The sequence below is a fragment of the Canis lupus genome, chromosome 20, assembly GCF_048164855.1.
Source record: "Canis lupus baileyi chromosome 20, mCanLup2.hap1, whole genome shotgun sequence".
In the NCBI taxonomy this organism is placed as follows: domain Eukaryota; kingdom Metazoa; phylum Chordata; class Mammalia; order Carnivora; family Canidae; genus Canis; species Canis lupus.
The window spans coordinates 19,464,137-19,472,234 of record NC_132857.1 but is presented as its reverse complement, the minus strand read 5'-3'; the positions used below and the strand labels follow the sequence as shown (position 1 = coordinate 19,472,234).

The 8,098-nt window shown below is 35.0% G+C and overlaps 1 non-coding gene across 1 annotated transcript; it reads right to left on the bottom strand.

Moving 5' to 3' along the window:
• Positions 1 to 2,602: 2,602 nt before the first annotated feature.
• Positions 2,603 to 2,706, bottom strand: LOC140612195 (U6 spliceosomal RNA). The gene has a single exon (XR_012013500.1). It is a non-coding gene; the product is annotated as a U6 spliceosomal RNA (small nuclear RNA).
• Positions 2,707 to 8,098: the final 5,392 nt, after the last annotated feature.

Sequence of the window (8,098 nt, the reverse complement as noted above, 5' to 3'; positions counted from 1 at the left end):
CTTGTCAAGACCATGTCAAGGAAGTTCTTCCCAATGTTTTCTTCTAGGAGTTTTACCCTATGTGCTCTTCTGTTTAAGTCTTTAATCCCTTTCAAGTTTATTGTTGTGAGTGGTGGATGATAGGGATCCAATTTTCTTTTTCTGCATGTTATCATACAATTTTTTTAGTACCATTTGTTAAGAAAAATATCCTTTCCCCATTTAGTTTTCCATGTCAAATATTAGTTGACAGTACATATGGAGATTTATTTCTGGGTTCTCCATTTTGTTCCATTGGTCTATTTCCATTTTATGCCAATATCACCCTGTATTAATTACTACAGCTATGTAGTATAGATAGAATTTGAGAAGTGCAATGACTCTAGCTGCATTCTTCTTTCTCAGGATTCTTTGGCTATTTGAGTCTACTCTGGTTTCATACAAATTTTAGGATTGTTTTTCCTATTTATGCCATTGAAATTTTGATAGAGATTGCATTGAATCTATAGAGGCTTTGAGTAGTATTGGGTAGTATAGATAATTTAATATTATTAATTCTTCTTATCCACAAACACAAGATCTTTCCATGTGTGTCTTCTTCAGTTTCTTTCATCAAAGTTTTGTAGTTTTCATTGTATAGACCTCTCACTTCCTTGGTTAAATTTTATTCCTAAGTATTTTATTATTTTTGATGTTATTGTGAATGGTATAGTTTTCTTTATTTCTTTTTCAGACATTTTGTTATTGGCATATAGAAACATAATTGATTTCTACATATTGATATTATATCCTGAAACTTGACTGAATTCATTGATTAGTTCTGTCACTTTTTAGTTCAGTTTTTAGGATTTCCTACACAAGATTATATCATCTGTAAATAATGAAAATTTTACTTCTTCCTTCCTATTTGGATGCCCTTTATTTCCATATCTTGCCTGATTACTCTAGAGAGGAGTTCCAGTACTATTTTTGAATGGGAGCAGTAAGAGTGGGCACCTTGCTCTTGTTCCTGATCTTAGAGAGAAAGCTTTCAATCTTACACCATTGAGTATGATGTTAGCAGAGGTCTTGTCATCTATGGCTTTTATGATGTTAAGATGTGTTTCGTCTATACCTAATTTGTTGAAGATTTTTATCATGAAAAGATGTTGTATCTTGTTATATGCTTTTTCTGTACCTATTGAAATGATTACATGGCTTTTATCTTTCATCCTATTATTGCAGTGTATCACATTAGTTGATTTGTGTATATTGAAACATCCTTGCATCTCAGGAATAAAACACTTAATGTGTTCTTGAATTCAGTTCACAATTATGTTGTTGTATGTTTTTGCATTTATATTCATTAGGATATTGTTTTATAGGGTTTTGTTGTTGTTGTTGTGCGTAGTATACTTAATCCGGGTTTTGATATTAGGGCTATGCTGGCCTTGTAAAATGAAGATGGAAGAAAGTGTTCCCTCCTGTTCAATTTTTTTTTGAGAATTTTAAAAATATTGTTAATTATTCTTTTAATGTTTGGTAGAATTTACCAGTGAAGCTGTCTGCTCCTGGGCTTTCCTTTGTTGGAAGGTTTTTGATTACTGATGCAATCTCCTTACTTATTATTGGTCTGTTAACATTTTCTATTTCTTCCTGATTCAATCTTGATAGGTTGTATGTTTTTAGGAATTTATCCTTTTCTTCTGGTTTATCCAATTTTTTGGTCTATAATCGCTTATAGTAGTCACTTATGATGCTATGTGTTTCTGTAATACCAGTTGTAATGTCTCCTGTTTCATTTCTTATTTTATTTATTTGAGTTTCTCTTTTTTTTCTTAGTTGGTCTAGCTAAAGGTTCCCAATTTTGTTTATCTTTTTTAAAAAACCAGCTTAGTTTCATTGATCTTTTTAAGTGTTTTTCTGGTCTATATTTTATTTCTACTCTAATCTTTCTTACCAATTTCCTTCTCCAGCTTGGGTTGTTTGTTCTTCTTTTTCTAGTTCCTGGAGGTATAAAGTTAGGTTGTTTGAGATCTTTATATATTCTTAGCATATGCATTCAGTGCTATAAACTTTCCTCTTATAACTGCTTGTGCAGTATCCCATGTGTTTCCATTTTCATTTGTTTTGACATTTTTTTAATTTACTTTTTATTTTTTCTTTGACCTATGAATTGTTCAGGAGTGTGTTGTCTAGTTTCCACATGTTTGGTAAATTTCCAACTTTCCTCTTGCTGATTTCTAATTATACTATTGTGGTTGGAAAAGATACTTGCTATGATTTTAATCTTCTTAATTTACTAAGACATGATTTGTGGCCTACCATATGATCTATCCTGGAGAATGTTCTGTGTGCACTTCAGAAGAATGTCTATTCTGCTACTGATGGACAGAATGTTACGTATATGTCTATTAGGTCCATTTGGTCCAATGTATGGTTCAAATTTAACATTTTATTATTGATATTCTCCCTGGATGCTCTATCTATTCCTTTAAGTGGGGTATTGAAGTCTCCTACTATTATTGTACTATTGTCAACTTCTCCCTTCCGAATTGTTAGTATTTGTTTACTACATTTAGGTACTTTGATGTTGGGTGCATATATTTACAATGATCATATCTTTTTGATGAATCAACCTCTTGATAATATGGAATGTTTCATGAATTTACATGTCATCTTTGTTCAGGCACCATACTAATATTCTCTGTATTGTTCCAGTTTTAGTTTATGTGTTGCGTGAAGCAGGCACAGGCCGTGGTATTGTGAACAGATAATATTGCTGTTGTTTAAAGCCATTAAATCTTCAGGTAAATTTTAAAGAGCAATAAATAATTGATAAAGATTTAATCTGATTGATAAGTCAAGAAAGAAGTTGAGGATGCACAACCCAACTTCTTTCTCTCATTCTTCTTTAGTGAGTAAACAACCTACTAAGAATCCATGTTCTCTTTCTGTGATCTGAACCATAAATCTTACAGAATTAGATGCACTGATACATATTTTTTCCAAATGCTAATGAGCCAGGAGTTAAAGTTCATATTTGGCTGATATCAAGGCCAAAACCAAATACTGCCATAAAGAGAAAGAAGTAGGAATCAAGCCATGTTCTCTAGCCCAGCCCTTACCAAGAATACCTCTGGAAATAATTTTAATAATTAGTATAATAATTTTAGTAGTCACAAATTGAAGATGATCAGCAAAATGAAAATGTTTTAAATATTTTTTCTACAATATATCCCATTTTCCTTTCTCTTCACATTCTTTATTATGTCAAAATTAAAAGTAATTTATCAAGATTTTGATTTTTTTCCTTCTCATGAAACTTTAAGGTGACAAAACTAATTTAATTCATCCTCATAAGACATGAAAAATTCTCATATAGGACTTTTTATTGAAAACAATATCTTTGGGCAGCCCCAGTCGCCCAGTGGTTTAGCACCGCCTTCAGCCCAGGGTGTGATCCTGGAGACCTGGGATCAAGTCCCATGTCAGGCTCCCTGCATGGAGCCTGCTTCTCTCTCTCTCTCTCTCTCTTTCTCTCTCTCTCATGATTAAATAAATAAAATCTTAAAAAAAAAAAGGAAAAGAAAACAATATCTTTGCATGGGTTTTGGCCTTGACACATTTCTGTTACTCATTTTTATGTGAATTCAGTTTTCCTGATTAACAGAAGAACATTTGTTTTAACAACTCCTGTGTTTCTGTGCAATGTTTAAATTTTTTTTTTATTTTTTAAGGTGATTTTTCTGAGTTATTTCTGCTTTTGTTTTTTTGCTCCATTTGTGGGGAAAGCCCCACTTTCCTTTATCCACGTTGTTCCTTCCTAATCAATTTAGATTTAGCCCTTCCTGTTTTGCCTGAGTGTGAGCCCCTTGGAAGGTGGGAAGGTGATGCTGCTGATAAGCCATCAGCTGGCTTGCTGCAGGACCCTTGCCTCATCTGCTAACCTAGGGAAAGATCTCTCTCATTTCAACTGTTGCTCTCACTGACCACTCTGCCTCCCCATGAATGGCTGTTTTGAGGTCTCCTCTTGTCAGGTTGTCAGTCATCCCATGGCTTCTCTATGCTTTCTCCTGAACAGATGCTGTTAATGTGTTGGTCTTGTGGCTTTTGGTGGTTTGCATTTCAGGGTTCCTGGAGTAGCTTGTCACCTAGTTTTAATGTAAATACTGTCCAATGTTTTTTTGTTTTTTTATCTCACTTTTTTGTGTTGGAATTTGGCAAGATCTAAAAGCTATGCCTCTTGCACCAATGCCATCTTTGCAGAATTCAATAAGAAGAGTTTTAATGCAAGTTCAATCTTGACTGTTTGCCCATAATTTGAAAGTGAATATTCAGATATTTATTTAGATTAATGATAAATCAAAATGACATTCTCTTGTTCATATCTCTTGTTTGTGTTACTACCACTGCTACACTAATTAGCTGTGATGATCACCTATAATATCACATGATCTCTGATTACCCACAAGTTTGAAGATATAAGAAATGCAGTGAAATGGGCACCTGGATGGCTCAGTCAGTTAAGCATCTGCATTTCACTCAGATTGTGATCCCACAGTTCTGGGATCAAGCCCCTCATCGCACTCCCTGCTCAGCAGGGAGACTGCGTCTCCCTCTGCTTCTGCCCTTCCCACTATTCTCTCCCTCTCTCTTTCAAATGAGTGAATAAAATCTTTTTTAAAAAATGCTGTGAAAGTAAGCATCTGTCATTTGTACCTTCTGGCAAAATAACCAAGGTAGGTACAAATTTAGGTACATCCCTGTATATCACTGACATATTTGTGATCTGGCTGCCCTGATACCAGATGCATACATTGAATCCTGGGCTTCAGTATTAGGAAGCACACCTGCACATATATAGAAGCCATGTTCTCTAGCCCAGCCCTTACCAATTAAAAAAAAATTTTAAGGTTTACTCCAAATGCTAACCAACTCCTTCATATCACTTTTTGATTACCTTAGAACTTGGAAAGAAAGAATTTTTCCCTTTATTATATGAAAAATAAACTAGGAGTATAGTATCGGAGAGCACTTTAGTACATGCATCCTCAACACATGGAGACTGAGACATCTGGCTGGGCTGGAGAGGATAATTTTAAGTTTTGGTGGCTCTTACTAAGTGTTGCAGGTTGAATTGTGTCCCCTCAAATAAAATATGGTAAAGTCCTGACCCTCAGTCCCTCAGAATGTGACCTTAGTTGGAAATAGGATAGTTATAGATGTAATTATTAACCAATTACATGAGGTCATATTTGAATTGAGTGGAATGTCCTTATGAGAACATGGCCGTGAAGACAGTTAAAGAAAGAATGCCATGTGAAAACAAAGGCAGAGATTGGAGTTATGCAGCCACAACACAAAAGAATGCCTACAAACCACTAGAAGCTAGGAAGAGGCAAAGAAGAGTTCTCCCGTACAGTTTCAAAGGGAATGCAGAGCAGCTGACATTTGATTTCAGATTCTAGACTTCACAACTGGGAGTCAATAACTTTTGTTGTCTTAAGCCACCCAGTTTATTGTGTTATGGCCCCATAGGCAACCAATACTCTAAAGGCTAATGGGGGCTTCTTATCTTCATGGTCTGCAGCCTATATTGAGCAATGCAGCTGATTTTATAGTCACAAAAAGGCATAATATAATAAGAATCTCACTGAGTCTGTACTGAACACAGAGCTCAAGACCCAAGAATTTAGAAGCATGAATGTCGACTAACATTTCTTACAGAAAAGTGTTTTCCTTTAACTGAATGTTTGCTTTAGCCACACCAACTACGAAAAGGCTATTTGGCTCTAGTTCAGTATCAAATACAGCAGTCTCTTACTTGCAATAGAGAATATGCTGAGTGATATGATGTAAAAGAGCTTGAGGACAATGTTGGGGAACTACAAATTTTTAAAAATCTGCCAACCAAGAGAAATTCTCTACAAAAGTCAAAGGGAAATAACAGTTCTGTACTGAATAAGTGTTAAACCAGAATGTGATGCACATCTCAAGTAATCCACTGAAAGATTGCAAAAACAGAAAGAAATCTCACCTTTTTATATAGCCAGGCAGATACAATTCATTCCATAAAAGTTGTCAAATTAAGCAGTAACTAGTCCTCAAATAAGAGGACTTGACAGTACCGTTTGTCACATAGAGTTCACCCTAAATTAAAATCTGGTAGTCAGGCTGCCCATCTGATAGTTTATTGGCTTTATCCAAAGGAAAACAAACTTGTCATATCTTTATGACGAGGTCATTTTGTAATTTGGAGCAAGGTGCCCCTCAAATTAAGCTGCTTCTTTCCCACAGAAACTGGGAAGTAAGGCTTCTGTCTTGACAATTACATCTCAAAGAGATGGCTTCTTGGTACTTAGGAAATATACTTTCAAATAAATTATTGCAGTGGCTAGATTCAAATGAAATAGCATTAATTCTTCCTTTATGTGTCTGGTTTCTGTAAGAATAACTCAATAAATCAGTTTGCCAGCCCTAGCTCTCAGACTCTTCCAATGAATTGCCTTGGATTCTTAGTGTTTGAGAAAATACTGTCAAAAGTATTGGGGGCATCTGGGTCATTCAATCAGTTAAGCATCTGCCTTCCACTCAGGTCATGATCCCAGAACCCTGGGATTAAGAGCCCTGATCTGCTTCGGGCATCCTGTTTAGCCGGGAGTCTGCTTCTCCCTCTCCTTATACCCCCTCCTCCCACCCCTCCCAACTCACTGGTGCTCTCTCTCTTGCTCAAATAAATAAATAAATAAATAAATAAATAAAATATTTTAAAAAGTAATTAATTTATATCAACGCTTTCACAACTTTTTTTGTGACATGCTCCATGAAATAAAGAGTTTCATGGTTATGGCAGAGATTATTCATGGTCCTCTCCTCCTCTACCACAAAAATAGAATTTTTAACCAGGCATGTGGCAACAGAGAATAAAGACTACATTTTTAGCCCTGTTTTTCAGGTAGGTATGTTCATAGAACTAAGTTCCAATCCATAGAATATAATCAAAAGCCACTTTGCAACTTCTGGGAAGCTTCCTTAATAAATTAAGGAATTCTCTTCTTTTCATTTTCTCCTTCCTTCTGGATGGATCATGGATGTATTGGTTGGAGCAGCTATGTGGGACCATGAGGTAGTCTTAACAACAGAAGACTGAACCATGATACTGTAAAGAGCTAAGATTGCTCTAGACTATATATCTGTGAAACTTTACTTGAGAAAGAAATAAACTTTTTTCTAGTTTAAGACATTAAGACACTTATTTTTTAGATTTTTTTTCTGTCACTCCTAGTGAATTTAATGCAAGAGTCTAATATAGCTGGAAAATTCATGTATCTTATCTATTAGGGGATACTGGCATATAGAGACTCCAAAAATACCTATAGCAAATAGTTTTTAAAATTTTGTTTAATAATCTATTCCCAGTGTTTTCTTTTTTTTGTTAACGTGCTGCAAGGAGAGTTAATTTCCATGTTATTAGTACATAATAGAGGGCCCTGCTACAAATGCATTAGATTTCCTATAACAATACACCATTGCTAGTGTTGTTGCCATTTGAACAACTAGGATCTCCATATTTGAGCTGTAGTCTAATGAATATTCAGCTCCATTCTTTGTTCAGAGTGATTTTTCAAATATACATTATATTACCTGAATTCCATGAGCAAAGGAGGGTGGGCAATACTTCCAGAGTCTGAAATAAGTTGTCACTTAACAGGTTAAGTCATCTATAGACGTTTCAGGGCATATACTTACTGAAGTCTGTTCACACTAATGTCAAGAGGTTATAATGGAAAGTATTCATTCATTTCTATAACAAGCAGTCTCACTGTCTAGGGTCTATCTTCAGTCAGATTTGGTTCACTCAATCGGAATCACTGGATGACTTTATCATGAGCTACAGCTATAAGTCAATTTTGTGACACGTCATCTAAGAGATACCTAAATTACAGTGTTGAGACTTAACCTTAATACTTCAACAAATATAGCTTTAAATGTAGCTTTAGTCTGACCAGCAATATATTTTATTCATGTAATTTTAATATCTGGCAGTACTGAAAAGACTGTCGTTAATAGATCCACAACTCATCAATATTACTATTAAGCTAATACAAAAGTTCCTGGAGGGCGTGGCTTTTTTTCT